This window comes from Ranitomeya imitator, chromosome 5 (genome assembly GCF_032444005.1).
Source record: "Ranitomeya imitator isolate aRanImi1 chromosome 5, aRanImi1.pri, whole genome shotgun sequence".
Classification (NCBI taxonomy): Eukaryota; Metazoa; Chordata; class Amphibia; order Anura; family Dendrobatidae; genus Ranitomeya; species Ranitomeya imitator.
The window spans coordinates 175,267,793-175,282,040 of NC_091286.1; positions in this window are offsets into that span (position 1 = coordinate 175,267,793).

Consider the following 14,248-nt stretch of genomic DNA (forward strand, 5'->3'; position numbering starts at 1 on the left):
GTTCAGTGGAGGAGAAAGGCAAGGAGCGGCAGACACCGTTAGTAGGCGTAACCAAACCAGTAGGCCAAATGCAGTGTAATATCCTAACCAGGATGAAAATTGAAGCTCAGCTTTGTAGAGTTGAAGGAGAACAAAAAGCAGCGGCAGAAACCGTTAGTAGGCGTAACCAAACCAGTAGGCCAAATGCAGTATAATTTCCTAACCAGGATGAAAATTGAAGCTCAGCTTTGTACAGTTGAAGGAGAACAACAAGCAGCGGCAGACACCGTTAGTAGGCGTAACCAAACCAGTAGGCCAAATGCAGTGTAATATCCTAACCAGGATGAAAATTGAAGCTCAGCTTTGTTCAGTGGAGGAGAAAGGCAAGGGAGCGGCAGACACTATTAGTAGGCGTAACCAAACCAGTAGGCCAAATAAAGTGTAATATCCTAACCAGGATGAAAATTAAAGCTCCGATTTGTTCAGTGGAGGAGAAAGGCAAGGAGCGGCAGACACAGCAGGCGTAACCAAACCAGTAGGCCAAATGCAGTATAATTTCCTAACCAGGATGAAAATTGAAGCTCAGCTTTGTACAGTTGAAGGAGAACAACAAGCAGCAGCAGACACCGTTAGTAGGCCTAACCAAACCAGTAGGCCAAATGCAGTGTAATATCCTAACCAGGATGAAAATTGAAGCTCAGCTTCGTACAGTTGAAGGAGAACAAGCAGCGGCAGACACCATTAGTAAGCGTAACCAAACCAGTAGGCCAAATGCAGTGTAATATCATAACCAGGATGAAAATTGAAGCTCAGCTTTGTTCAGTGGAGGAGAAAGGCAAGGAGAGGCAGACACCGTTAGTAAGCGTAACCAAAGCAGTAGGCCAAATGCAGTGTAATATCCTATCCAGGATGAAAATTGAAGCTCAGCTTTGTTCAGTGGAGGAGAAAGGCAAGGAGCGGCAGACACCGTTAGTAGGCGTAACCAAACCAGTAGGCCAAATGCAGTGTAATATCCTAACCAGGATGAAAATTGAAGCTCAGCCTTGTACAGTTGAAGGAGAACAACAAGCAGCGGCAGAAACCGTTAGTACGCGTAAACAAACCAGTAGGCCAAATGCAGTATAATTTCCTAACCAGGATGAAAATTGAAGCTCAGCTTTGTACAGTTGAAGGAGAGCAACAAGCAGCGGCAGACACCGTTAGTAGGCATAGCCAAACCAGTAGGCCAAATGCAGTGTAATGTCCTAACCAGGATGAAAATTGATGCTCAGCTTTGTACAGTTGAAGGAGAACAACAAGCAGCGGCAGACACTGTTAGTGAGCATAACCAAACCAGTAGGCCAAATGCAGTGTAATATCCTAAACAGGATGAAAATTGAAGCTCAGCTTTGTTCAGTGGAGGAGAAAGGCAAGGAGTGGCAGACAACGTTAGTAGGCGTAACCAAACCAGTAGGCCAAATTCAGTGTAATATCCTAACCATGATGATAATTGAACCTCAGCTTTGTTCAGTGGAGGAGAAACGCAAGGAGCGGCAGACACCGTTAGTAGGCGTAATCAAACCAGTAGGCCAAATGCAGTGTAATATCCTAACCAAAATGTAAATTGAAGCTCAGCTTTGCTCAGTGTAGGAGAAAGGCAATGAGCGGCAGACACCGTTAGTAGGCGTAACCAAACCAGTAGGCCAAATGCAGTGTAATATCCTAACCAGGATGAAAATTGAAGCTCAGCTTTGTACAGTTGAAGGAGAACAACAAGCAGTGGCAGACACCGTTAGTAGGCGTAACCAAACCAGTAGGCCAAATGCAGTGTAATATCCTAACCAGGAGGAAAATTGAAGCTCAGCTTTGTACAGTTGAAGGAGAACAACAAGCAGCGGCAGACACCGTTAGTAGGCGTAACCAAACCAGTAGGTCAAATGCAGTGTAATATCCTAACCAGGATGAAAATTGAAGCTCAGCTTTGTACAGTTGAAGGAGAACAACAAGCAGCGGCAGACACCGTTAGTGAGCGTAACCAAACCAGTAGGCCAAATGCAGTGTAATATCCTAACCAGGATGAAAATTGAAGCTCAGCTTTGTTCAGTGGAGGAGAAAGGCAAGGAGCGGCAGACACCGTTAGTAGGCGTAACCAAACCAGTAGGCCAAATGCAGTGTAATATCCTATCCAGGATGAAAATTGAAGCTCAGCTTTGTTCAGTGGAGGAGAAAAGCAAGAAGCGGCAGACACCGTTAGTAGGTGTAACCAAACCAGTAGGCCAAATGCAGTGTAGTATCCTAACCAGGATGAAAATTGAAGCTCAGCTTTGTACAGTTGAATGAGAACAAGCAGCGGCAGACACCATTAGTAGGCGTAACCAAACCAGTAGGCCAAATGCAGGATGAAAATTGAAGCTCAGCTTTGTTCAGTGGAGGAGAAAGGCAAGGAGCTGCAGACACTGTTAGTAGGCGTAACCAAACCAGTAGGCCAAATGCAGTGTAATATCCTAACCAGGATGAAAATTGAAGCTCAGCTTTGTAAAGTTGAAGGAGAACAACAAGCAGCGGCAGAAACCGTTAGTAGGCGTAACCAAACCAGTAGGCCAAATGCAGTATAATTTCCTAACCAGGATGAAAATTGAAGCTCAGCTTTGTACAGTTGAAGGAGAACAACAAGCAGCGGCAGACACCGTTAGTAGGCGTAACCAAACCAGTAGGCCAAATGCAGTGTAATATCCTAACCAGGATGAAAATTGAAGCTCAGCTTTGTTCAGTGGAGGAGAAAGGCAAGGAGCGGCAGACACTATTAGTAGGCGTAACCAAACCAGTAGGCCAAATAAAGTGTAATATCCTAACCAGGATGAAAATTGAAGCTCAGCTTTGTTCAGTGGAGGAGAAAGGCAAGGAGCGGCAGACACAGTTAGCAGGCGTAACCAAACCAGTAGGCGAAATGCAGTATAATTTCCTAACCAGGATGAAAATTGAAGCTCAGCTTTGTACAGTTGAAGGAGAACAACAAGCAGCGGCAGACACCGTTACTAGGCGTAACCAAACCAGTAGGCCAAATGAAGTGTAATATCCTAACCAGGATGAAAATTGAAGCTCAGCTTTTTACAGTTGAAGGATTACAAGCAGCGGCAGACACCATTGATAAGCGTAACCAAACCAGTAGGCCAAATGCAGTGTAATATCATAACCAGGATGAAAATTGAAGCTCAGCTTTGTTCAGTGAAGGAGAAAGGCAAGGAGAGGCAGACACCATTAGTGGGCGTAAACAAAGCAGTAGGCCAAATGCAGTGTAATCTATCCAGGATGAAAATTGAAGCTCAGCTTTGTTCAGTGGAGGAGAAAGGCAAGGATCGGCAGACACCGTTAGTAGGCGTAACCAAACCAGTAGGCCAAATGCAGTGTAATATCCTAACCAGGATGAAAATTGAAGATCAGCCTTGTACAGTTGAAGGAGAACAACAAGCAGTGGCAGACACTATTAGTAGGCGTAACCAAACCAGTAGGTCAAATGCAGTGTAATATCCTAACCAGGATGAAAATTGAAGCTCAGCTTTGTACAGTTGATGGAGAACAACAAGCAGCGGCAGAAATCGTTAGTAGGCGTAAACAAACCAGTAGGCCAAATGCAGTATAATTTCCTAACCAGGATGAAAATTGAAGCTCAGCTTTGTACAGTTGAAGGAGAGCAACAAGCAGCGGCAGACACCGTTAGTAGGCATAGCCAAACCAGTAGGCCAAATGCAGTGTAATATCCTAACCAGGATGAAAATTGAAGCTCAGCTTTGTACAGTTGAAGGAGAACAACAAGCAGCGGCAGACACCGTTAGTGAGCGTAACCAAACCAGTAGGCCAAATGCAGTGTAATATCCTAAACAGGATGAAAATTGAAGCTCAGCTTTGTTCAGTGGAGGAGAAAGGCAAGGAGCGGCAGACACCGTTAGTAGGCGTAACCAAACCAGTAGGCCAAATGCACTGTAATATCCTATCCAGGATGAAAATTGAAGCTCAGCTTTGTTCAGTGGAGGAGAAAGGCAAGGAGTGGCAGACAACGTTAGTAGGCGTAACCAAACCAGTAGGCCAAATTCAGTGTAATATCCTAACCATGATGATAATTGAACCTCAGCTTTGTTCAGTGGAGGAGAAACGCAAGGAGCGGCAGACACCGTTAGTAGGCGTAATCAAACCAGTAGGCCAAATGCAGTGCAATATCCTAACCAGGATGAAAATTGAAGCTCAGCTTTGTACAGTTGAAGGAGAACAAGCAGCGGCAGACACCATTAGTAGGCGTAACCAAACCAGTAGGCCAAATGCAGTGTAATATCCTAACCAGGATGAAAATTGAAGCTCAGCTTTGTTCAGTGGAGGAGAAAGGCAAGGAGCGGCAGACACAGTTAGCAGGCGTAACCAAACCAGTAGGCGAAATGCAGTATAATTTCCTAACCAGGATGAAAATTGAAGCTCAGCTTTGTACAGTTGAAGGAGAACAAGCAGCGGCAGACACCATTGATAAGCGTAACCAAACCAGTAGGCCAAATGCAGTGTAATATCATAACCAGGATGAAAATTGAAGCTCAGCTTTGTTCAGTGAAGGAGAAAGGCAAGGAGAGGCAGACACCATTAGTGGGCGTAAACAAAGCAGTAGGCCAAATGCAGTGTAATCTCCTATCCAGGATGAAAATTGAAGCTCAGCTTTGTTCAGTGGAGGAGAAAGGCAAGGAGTGGCAGAGAACGTTAGTAGGCGTAATCAAACCAGTAGGCCAAATTCAGTGTAATATCCTAACCATGATGATAATTGAACCTCAGCTTTGTTCAGTGGAGGAGAAACGCAAGGAACGGCAGACACCGTTAGTAGGCGTAATCAAACCAGTAGGGCAAATGCAGTGTAATATCCTAACCAGCATGAAAATTGAAGCTCAGCTTTGTACAGTTGAAGGAGAACAAGCAGCGGCAGACACCATTAGTAGGCGTAACCAAACCAGTAGGCCAAATGCAGTGTAATATCCTAACCAGGATGAAAATTGAAGCTCAGCTTTGTACAGCTGAAGGAGAACAACAAGCAGCGACAGAAACCGTTAGTAGGCGTAACCAAACCAGTAGTCCAAATGCAGTGTAATATCCTAACCAGGATGAAAATTTAAGCTCAGCTTTGTACAGTTGAAGGAGCACAACAAGCAGTGGCAGACACCGTTAGTAAGCGTAACCAAACCAGTAGGCCAAATGCAGTGTAATATCTTAACTATGATGATAATTGAACCTCAGCTTTGTTCAGTGGAGGAGAAAGGCAAGGAGCGGCAGACACCGTTAGTAGGTGTAATCAAACCAGTAGGCCAAATGCAATGTAATATCCTAACCAGGATGAAAATTGAAGCTCAGCTTTGTTCAGTTGAAGGAGAACAAGCAGCGGCAGACACCGTTAGTAGGCGTAACCAAACCAGTAGGCCAAATGCAGTGTAATATCCTAACCAGGATGAAAATTGAAGCTCAGTTTTGTTCAGTGGAGGAGAAAGGCAAGGAGCGGCAGACACTGTTAGTAGGCGTAACCAAACCAGTAGGCCAAATAAAGTGTAATATCCTAACCAGGATGAAAATTGAAGCTCAGCTTTATTCAGTGGAGGAGAAAGGTAAGGAGCGGCAGACACAGTTAGTAGGCATAACCAAACCAGTAGGCCAAATGCAGTGTAATATCCTAACCAGGATGAAAATTGAAGCTCAGCTTTGTACAGTTGAAGGAGAACAACAAGCAGCGGCAGACACCGTTGGTAGGCGTAACCAAACCAGTAGGCCAAATGCAGTGTAATATCCTAACCAGGATGAAAATTGAAGCTCAGCTTTGTTCAGTGGAGGAGAAAGGCAAGGAGCGGCAGACACTGTTAGTAGGCGTAACCAAACCAGTAGGCCAAATAAAGTGTAATATCCTAACCAGGATGAAAATTGAAGCTCAGCTTTGTTCAGTGGAGGAGAAAGGCAAGGAGCGGCATACACAGTTAGCAGGCATAACCAAACCAGTAGGCCAAATGCAGTGTAATATCCTAACCAGGATGAAAATTGAAGCTCAGCTTTGTACAGTTGAAGGAGAACAACAAGCAGCGGCAGACACAATTAGTAGGCGTAACCAAACCAGTAGGCCAAATGCAGTGTAATATCCTAACCAGGATGAAAATTGAAGCTCAGCTTTGTACAGCTGAAGGAGAACAACAAGCAGCGACAGAAACCGTTAGTAGGCGTAACCAAACCAGTAGTCCAAATGCAGTGTAATATCCTAACCAGGATGAAAATTTAAGCTCAGCTTTGTACAGTTGAAGGAGCACAACAAGCAGTGGCAGACACCGTTAGTAAGCGTAACCAAACCAGTAGGCCAAATGCAGTGTAATATCCTAACCATGATGATAATTGAACCTCAGCTTTGTTCAGTGGAGGAGAAAGGCAAGGAGCGGCAGACACCATTAGTAGGTGTAATCAAACCAGTAGGCCAAATGCAGTGTAATATCCTAACCAGGATGAAAATTGAAGCTCAGCTTTGTACAGTTGAAGGAGAACAAGCAGCGGCAGACACCGTTAGTAGCCGTAACCAAACCAGTAGGCCAAATGCAGTGTAATATCCTAACCAGGATGAAAATTGAAGCTCAGCTTTGTTCAGTGGAGGAGAAAGGCAAGGAGCGGCAGACACAGTTAGTAGGCATAACCAAACCAGTAGGCCAAATGCAGTGTAATATCCTAACCAGGATGAAAATTGAAGCTCAGCTTTGTTCAGTGGAGGAGAAAGGTAAGGAGCGGCAGACACAGTTAGTAGGCATAACCAAACCAGTAGGCCAAATGCAGTGTAATATCCTAACCAGGATGAAAATTGAAGCTCAGCTTTGTACAGTTGAAGGAGAACAACAAGCAGCGGCAGACACCGTTGGTAGGCGTAACCAAACCAGTAGGCCAAATGCAGTATAATTTCCTAACCAGGATGAAAATTGAAGCTCAGCTTTGTACAGTTGAAAGAGAACAACAAGCAGTGGCAGACACCACTAGTAGGCGTAACCAAACCAGTAGGACAAATGCAGTGTATTATCCTAACCAGGATGAAAATTGAAGCTCAGCTTTGTTCAGTGGAGGAGAAAGGCAAGGAGCGGCAGACACCGTTAGTAGGCATAACCAAACCAGTAGGCCAAATGCAGTGTAATATCCTAACCAGGATGAAAATTGAAGCTCAGCTTTGTTCAGTGGAGGAGAAAGGCAAGGAGCGGCAGACACCGTTAGTAGGCGTAACCAAACCAGTAGGCCAAATGCACTGTAATATCCTATCCAGGATGAAAATTAAAGCTCAGCTTTGTTCAGTGGAGGAGAAATCCAAGGTGCGGCAGACTCCGTTAGTAGGCGTAACCAAACCAGTAGGCCAAATGCAGTGTAATATCTTAACCATGATGATAATTAAACCTCAGCTTTGTTCAGTGGAGGAGAAAGGCAAGGAGCGGCAGACACCGTTAGTAGGTGTAACCAAACTAGTAGGCCAAATAAAGTGTAATATCCTAACCAGGATGAAAATTGAAGCTCAGCTTTGTACAGTTGAAGGAGAACAACAAGCAGCGGCAGACACCGTTAGTAAGCGTAACCAAACCAGTAGGCCAAATGCAGTGTAATATCCTAACCAGGATGAAAATTGAAGCTCAGCTTTGTTCAGTGGAGGAGAAAGGCAAGGAGCAGCAGACACCATTAGTAGGCGTAACCAAACCAGTAGGCCAAATGCAGTGTTATATCCTAACCAGGATGAAATTTGAAGCTCAGCTTTGTACATTGGAGGAGAAATGCAAGAAGCTGCAGACACCATTAGTAGGCGTAACCAAACCAGTAGGCCAAATGCAGTGTAATATCAGACACCGGATGAAAATTGAGGCTCAGCTTTATTCAGTGGAGAACACCAAGCAGCAGCACACACCATTTGTAGGCCCCACCAAAGAAGTAGGCCAAATGCAGTTTAATATCTGACACCGGATGAAAATTGAGGCTCAGCTTTGTTCAGTGGAGGACAACTGTAATGGGAGGCTGTTGTGAATTCTGTGGCTGAATTCACTCCTGTGGTCACAAGTACAAGGAGCCAAACTAATGATTCTCAATAGAGGGAAAGAAAAAGTTCTGACATCATTTTTTTTTTTTTTTCTGCTCTGTGTTTCTAAGTTTCAAAAATAATTGTAAGCTATTTCTGGCCTTGAAACCTCATTCTTCTGGTAATCCTATTCAACAGGTTTTGATTATTATTTCTTTTTTGCTCGGCGACCCTCAAGACTGGGCATTTTCTCTTGCGCCAGGAGACCCTGCATTGAGTAGTGTCGATGCGTTTTTCCTGGCGCTCGGATTGCTGTACGATGAGCCTAATTCAGTGGATCAGGCTGAGAAAAATTTGCTGGCTTTGTGCCAGGGTCAGGATGACATAGAAGTATATTGTCAGAAATTTAGGAAAAGGTCAGTACTCACTCAGTGGAATGAATCTGCGCTGGCAGCTTTGTTCAGAAAGGGTCTCTCTGAGGCTCTTAAGGATGTCATGGTGGGATTTCCTATGCCTGCTGGTTTGAATGAGTCTTTGTCTTTGGCCATTCAGATCGGTCGACGCTTGCGCGAGCGTAAATCTGTGCACCATTTGGCGGTACTGCCTGAGGTTAAACCTGAGCCTATGCAGTGCGATAGGACTATGACTAGAGTTGAACCGCAGGAATACAGACGTCTGAATGGTCTGTGTTTCTACTGTGGTGATTCCACTCATGCTATTTCTGATTGTCCTAAGCGCACTAAGCGGTCCGCTAGGTCTGCCGTCATTGGTACTGTACAGTCCAAATTCCTTCTGTCCATTACCTTGATATGCTCTTTGTCGTCGTTTTCTGTCATGGCGTTTGTGGATTCGGGCACTGCCCTGAATCTGATGGATTTGGATTATGCTAAACGTTGTGGGTTTTTCTTGGAGCCTTTGCGGTGTCCTATTCCATTGAGAGGAATTGATGCTACACCTTTGGCCAAGAATAAACCTCAATACTGGGCCCAGCTGACCATGTGCATGGCTCCTGCACATCAGGAAGTTATTCGCTTTCTGGTGTTGCATAATCTGCATGATGTGGTCGTGTTGGGGTTGCCATGGCTACAAACCCATAATCCAGTATTGGATTGGAATTCCATGTCGGTATCCAGCTGGGGTTGTCAGGGGGTACATGGTGATGTTCCATTTTTGTCGATTTCGTCATCCACCCCTTCTGAGGTCCCAGAGTTCTTGTCTGATTATCAGGATGTATTTGAAGAGCCCAAGTCCGATGCTCTACCTCCGCATAGGGATTGTGATTGTGCTATCAATTTGATTCCTGGTAGTAAATTCCCTAAAGGTCGATTATTTAATTTATCCGTGCCCGAACACGCCGCTATGCGCAGTTATGTGAAGGAATCCCTGGAGAAGGGACATATTCGCCCATCGTCATCACCACTGGGAGCAGGGTTCTTCTTTGTAGCCAAGAAGGATGGTTCGCTGAGACCGTGTATTGATTACCGCCTTCTTAATAAGATCACTGTTAAATTTCAGTATCCCTTGCCATTGTTATCTGACTTGTTTGCTCGGATTAAGGGGGCTAGTTGGTTCACTAAGATAGATCTTCGTGGTGCGTATAATCTGGTGAGAATCAGGCAAGGAGATGAATGGAAAACTGCATTCAATACGCCCGAGGGTCATTTTGAGTATCTAGTGATGCCGTTCGGACTTGCCAATGCTCCATCTGTGTTTCAGTCTTTTATGCATGACATCTTCCGTGAGTATCTGGATAAATTCACTTTACTTGGATGACATTTTGATCTTCTCAGATGATTGGGAGTCTCATGTGAAGCAGGTCAGAATGGTTTTTCAGGTCCTACGTGCTAACTCTTTGTTTGTGAAGGGATCAAAGTGTCTCTTCGGTGTGCAGAAAGTTTCATTTTTGGGGTTCATCTTTACCCCTTCTACTATCGAGATGGATCCAGTTAAGGTCCAAGCCATCCAGGATTGGATTCAGCCGACATCTCTGAAAAGTCTGCAAAAGTTCCTGGGCTTTGCTAATTTTTATCGTCGCTTCATCTGTAATTTTTCTAGCATTGCCAAACCATTGACCGATTTGACCAAGAAGGGTGCTGATTTGGTTAATTGGTCTTCTGCTGCTGTGGAAGCTTTTCAGGAGTTGAAGCGTCGTTTTTGTTCTGCCCCTGTGTTGTGTCAGCCAGATGTTTCTCTTCCGTTCCAGGTCGAGGTTGATGCTTCTGAGATTGGAGCAGGGGCGGTTTTGTCACAGAGAGGTTCTGATTGCTCAGTGATGAAACCATGTGCTTTCTTTTCCAGGAAGTTTTCGCCCGCTGAGCGTAATTATGATGTGGGCAATCGAGAGTTGCTGGCCATGAAGTGGGCATTCGAGGAGTGGCGTCATTGGCTTGAAGGAGCTAAGCATCGCGTGGTGGTATTGACTGATCATAAGAACTTGACTTATCTCGAGTCTGCCAAGCGCTTGAATCCTAGACAGGCCCGTTGGTCGTTATTTTTTGCCCGCTTCGACTTTGTGATTTCGTACCTTCCGGGCTCTAAAAATGTGAAGGCGGATGCTCTGTCCAGGAGTTTTGTGCCCGACTCTCCGGGTTTATCTGAGCCAGCGGGTATCCTCAAGGAAGTCATTGTGTCTGCCATCTCCCCTGATTTGCGGCGGGTGCTGCAAAAATTTCAGGCGAATAAACCTGATCGTTGTCCAGCAGAGAAACTGTTCGTCCCTGATAGGTGGACTAATAAACTTATCTCTGAACTTCATTGTTCGGTGTTGGCTGGTCATCCTGGAATCTTTGGTACCAGAGAGTTAGTGGCTAGATCCTTCTGGTGGCCATCTCTGTCACGGGATGTACGTACTTTTGTGCAGTCCTGTGGGATTTGTGCTAGGGCTAAGCCCTGCTGTTCACGTGCCAGTGGGTTGCTTTTGCCCTTGCCGGTCCCAAAGAGGCCTTGGACACATATTTCGATGGATTTCATTTCTGACCTTCCCGTTTCTCAAAAGATGTCAGTCATTTGGGTGGTCTGTGATCGCTTTTCTAAAATGGTCCATCTGGTGCCCTTGGCTAAATTGCCTTCCTCCTCTGATTTGGTACCTTTGTTCTTTCAGCATGTGGTTCGGTTGCATGGCATTCCTGAGAATATTGTTTCTGACAGAGGTTCCCAGTTTGTTTCAAGGTTTTGGCGAGCCTTTTGTGGTAGGATGGGCATTGACCTATCCTTTTCCTCGGCTTTCCATCCTCAGACTAATGGCCAGACCGAACGAACCAATCAGACCTTGGAAACATATCTGAGATGTTTTGTTTCTGCAGACCAGGATGATTGGGTGTCCTTTTTGCCGTTGGCTGAGTTCGCCCTTAATAATCGGGCCAGCTCGGCTACCTTGGTTTCTCCATTTTTTTGCAATTCTGGGTTCCATCCTCGTTTCTCTTCAGGACAGGTTGAGTCTTCGGACTGTCCTGGTGTGGATTCTGTGGTGGATAGGTTGCAGCAGATCTGGACTCAGGTAGTGGACAATTTGATCTTGTCCCAGGAGAAAGCTCAACTTTTCGCTAATCGCAGACGCCGTGTGGGTCCCCGACTTCGTGTTGGGGATCTGGTTTGGTTATCTTCTCGTCATATTCCTATGAAGGTTTCCTCTCCTAAATTTAAACCTCGTTTTATTGGTCCGTATAGGATTTCTGAGATTCTCAATCCTGTGTCTTTTCGTTTGACCCTCCCAGACTCCTTTTCCATAAATAATGTATTCCATAGGTCGTTGTTGCGGAGATACGTGGCACCTATGGTTCCATCTGTTGAGCCTCCTGCCCCGGTTTTGGTGGAGGGGGAATTGGAGTATATTGTGGAGAAAATTTTGGATTCTCGTGTTTCTAGACGGAAACTCCAGTATCTGGTTAAATGGAAGGGTTATGCTCAGGAAGATAATTCCTGGGTTTTTGCCTCTGATGTTCATGCTTCCGATCTTGTTCGTGCCTTTCATGCGGCTCATCCTGGTCGGCCTGGGGGCTCTGGTGAGGGTTCGGTGACCCCTCCTCAAGGGGGGGGTACTGTTGTGAATTCTGTGGCTGAATTCACTCCTGTGGTCACAAGTGGTACTGCAGCTTCTGAGCTTCCTCCCTCAGGTGTTCTGGTGAGCTCGTTAACTGCTTCATTACTTAACTCCGCCTGATGCTGCTATCCTTGCTCCTTGTCAATGTTTCAGTGTTGGATCTGAGCTTCTCCTGATTGTTCCTGTGACCTGCTGCTCTGTATAGCTAAGTGCTTTTTGCTTTTTTGTTGCTTTTTTTCTGTCCAGCTTGTCTTTTGTTTTGCTGGAAGCTCTGAGACGCAAAGGGTGTACCGCCGTGCCGTTAGTTCGGCACGGTGGGTTTTTTTTGCCCCCTTTGCGTGGTTTTGCTTTAGGGTTTTTTGTAGACTGCAAAGTTCGCTTTACTGTCCTCGCTCTGTCCTAGAATATCGGGCCCCACTTTGCTGAATCTATTTCATCCCTACGTTTTGTCTTTTCATCTTACTCACAGTCATTATATGTGGGGGGCTGCCTTTTCCTTTGGGGAATTTCTCTGGGGCAAGTCAGGCCTATTTTTCTATCTTCAGGCTAGCTAGTTTCTTAGGCTGTGCCGAGTTGCCTAGGTAGTTGTTAGGCGCAATCCACAGCCGCTTTTAGTTGTGTTTAGGATAGGATCAGGTGTGCAGTCTACAGAGTTTCCACGTCTCAGAGCTCGTTCTTGTATTTTTGGGTATTTGTCAGATCACTGTGTGCGCTCTGATCGCTAAGCACACTGTGTTTCTGGATTGCCTTCATAACACCTGTCATTAGCAAACATAACAGGAGGCAGATACAGTTAGTAGGCCTAAATAAGTAGGCAAAATGCAGTTCAAGATTGGTAAGTGGAGTACACAGGTGGCATAGCTTTGTTCAGCGGAGGACAACTGTAATAAGTGGCTCAGACAGACAGAATAGAAATAAAAAAAGGTGGCTAATTGCAATTCAAAATTTGTAAGAGGAGTACACAGGCGGCATAGCGTGGTTCAGTGGAGGAGGACAAGTGTAATTAGTGGCTCTGACACACAGAGTAGGCCTAAAATAAAAAAGGTTATATTCAGTTCCCAATTGGTAAGAGGAGTACACAGGTGGCATAGCTGGGTTCAGCGGTGGAGGACAACTGTTGTGATAGTCTGACACAGTTACTAGGCCCAAATAAGTAAGTAGCCTAAATGCTGTTCTAAATTGGTAAGAGGAGTACCCAGGCGGCATAGCTTGGTTCAGCAGAGGAGGACAACTGTAATAAGTGGATCAGACAGACTGAGTAGTCCTGAAATAAAACAGTTGGCTGAACGCAGTTCCAAATTGGTATCAGGAGTACACAGGCGGCATAGCTTGGTTCAGCGGAGGACAACTGTAATAAGTGGCTCAGACAGACAGAGTAGGCCTAAAATATAAAAAGTAGGCTAATGTCAGTTCAAAATTTGTTTGAGTAGTACACAGCCGGCATAGCTTTGTTCAGCGGAGGACAGTTGTAATATGTGGCACAGACAGACCGACAGCGGTCTAAAATAAAAAAAGGTGGCTAAATGCAGTTCGAAACTGCTAGCAGGACTAACCAGGCGGCCTATCTTGTTTCAGCGGGGGACAGTTGTAATGTGTGGAGCAGACAGACATACAGACAGAGGCCTAAAATAAAAAAGGTGGCTTCATGCAGTTCAAAACTGCTAGCAGGAATAACCAGGTGACCTAGCTTGTTTCAGCGGGGGACAGTTGTAATGTGTGGCACAGACAGACAGACAGAGGCCTAAAATAAAAAAAGGTGGCTAAATGCAGTTTGAAACTGCTATCAGGAATAACCAGGCGGCCTATCTTGTTTCAGCGGGGGACAGTTGTAATGTGTGGCGCAGACAGACAGACAGACAGAGGCCTAACATAAAATAAGGTGGCTAAATGCAGTTCAAAACTGCTAGCAGGACTAACCAGGTGGCCTATCTTGTTTCAGCGGGGGACAGTTGTAATGTGTGGCACAGACAGACAGAGACAGAGGCCTAGCATAAAAAAAGGTGGCTTCATGCAGTTCAAAACTGCTAGCAGGAATAACCAGCAGCCTAGCTTGTTTCAGCCGGGGACAGTTGTAATGTGTGGCGCAGACAGACAGACAGACAGACAGGGGTCTAAAATAAAAAAAGGTGGTTAAATGCAGTTCAAAACTACAAGCAGGACTAACCAGGCGACCTACCTTGGTTCAGCGTGGGAGGACAACTGTTATGAGAGGCTGA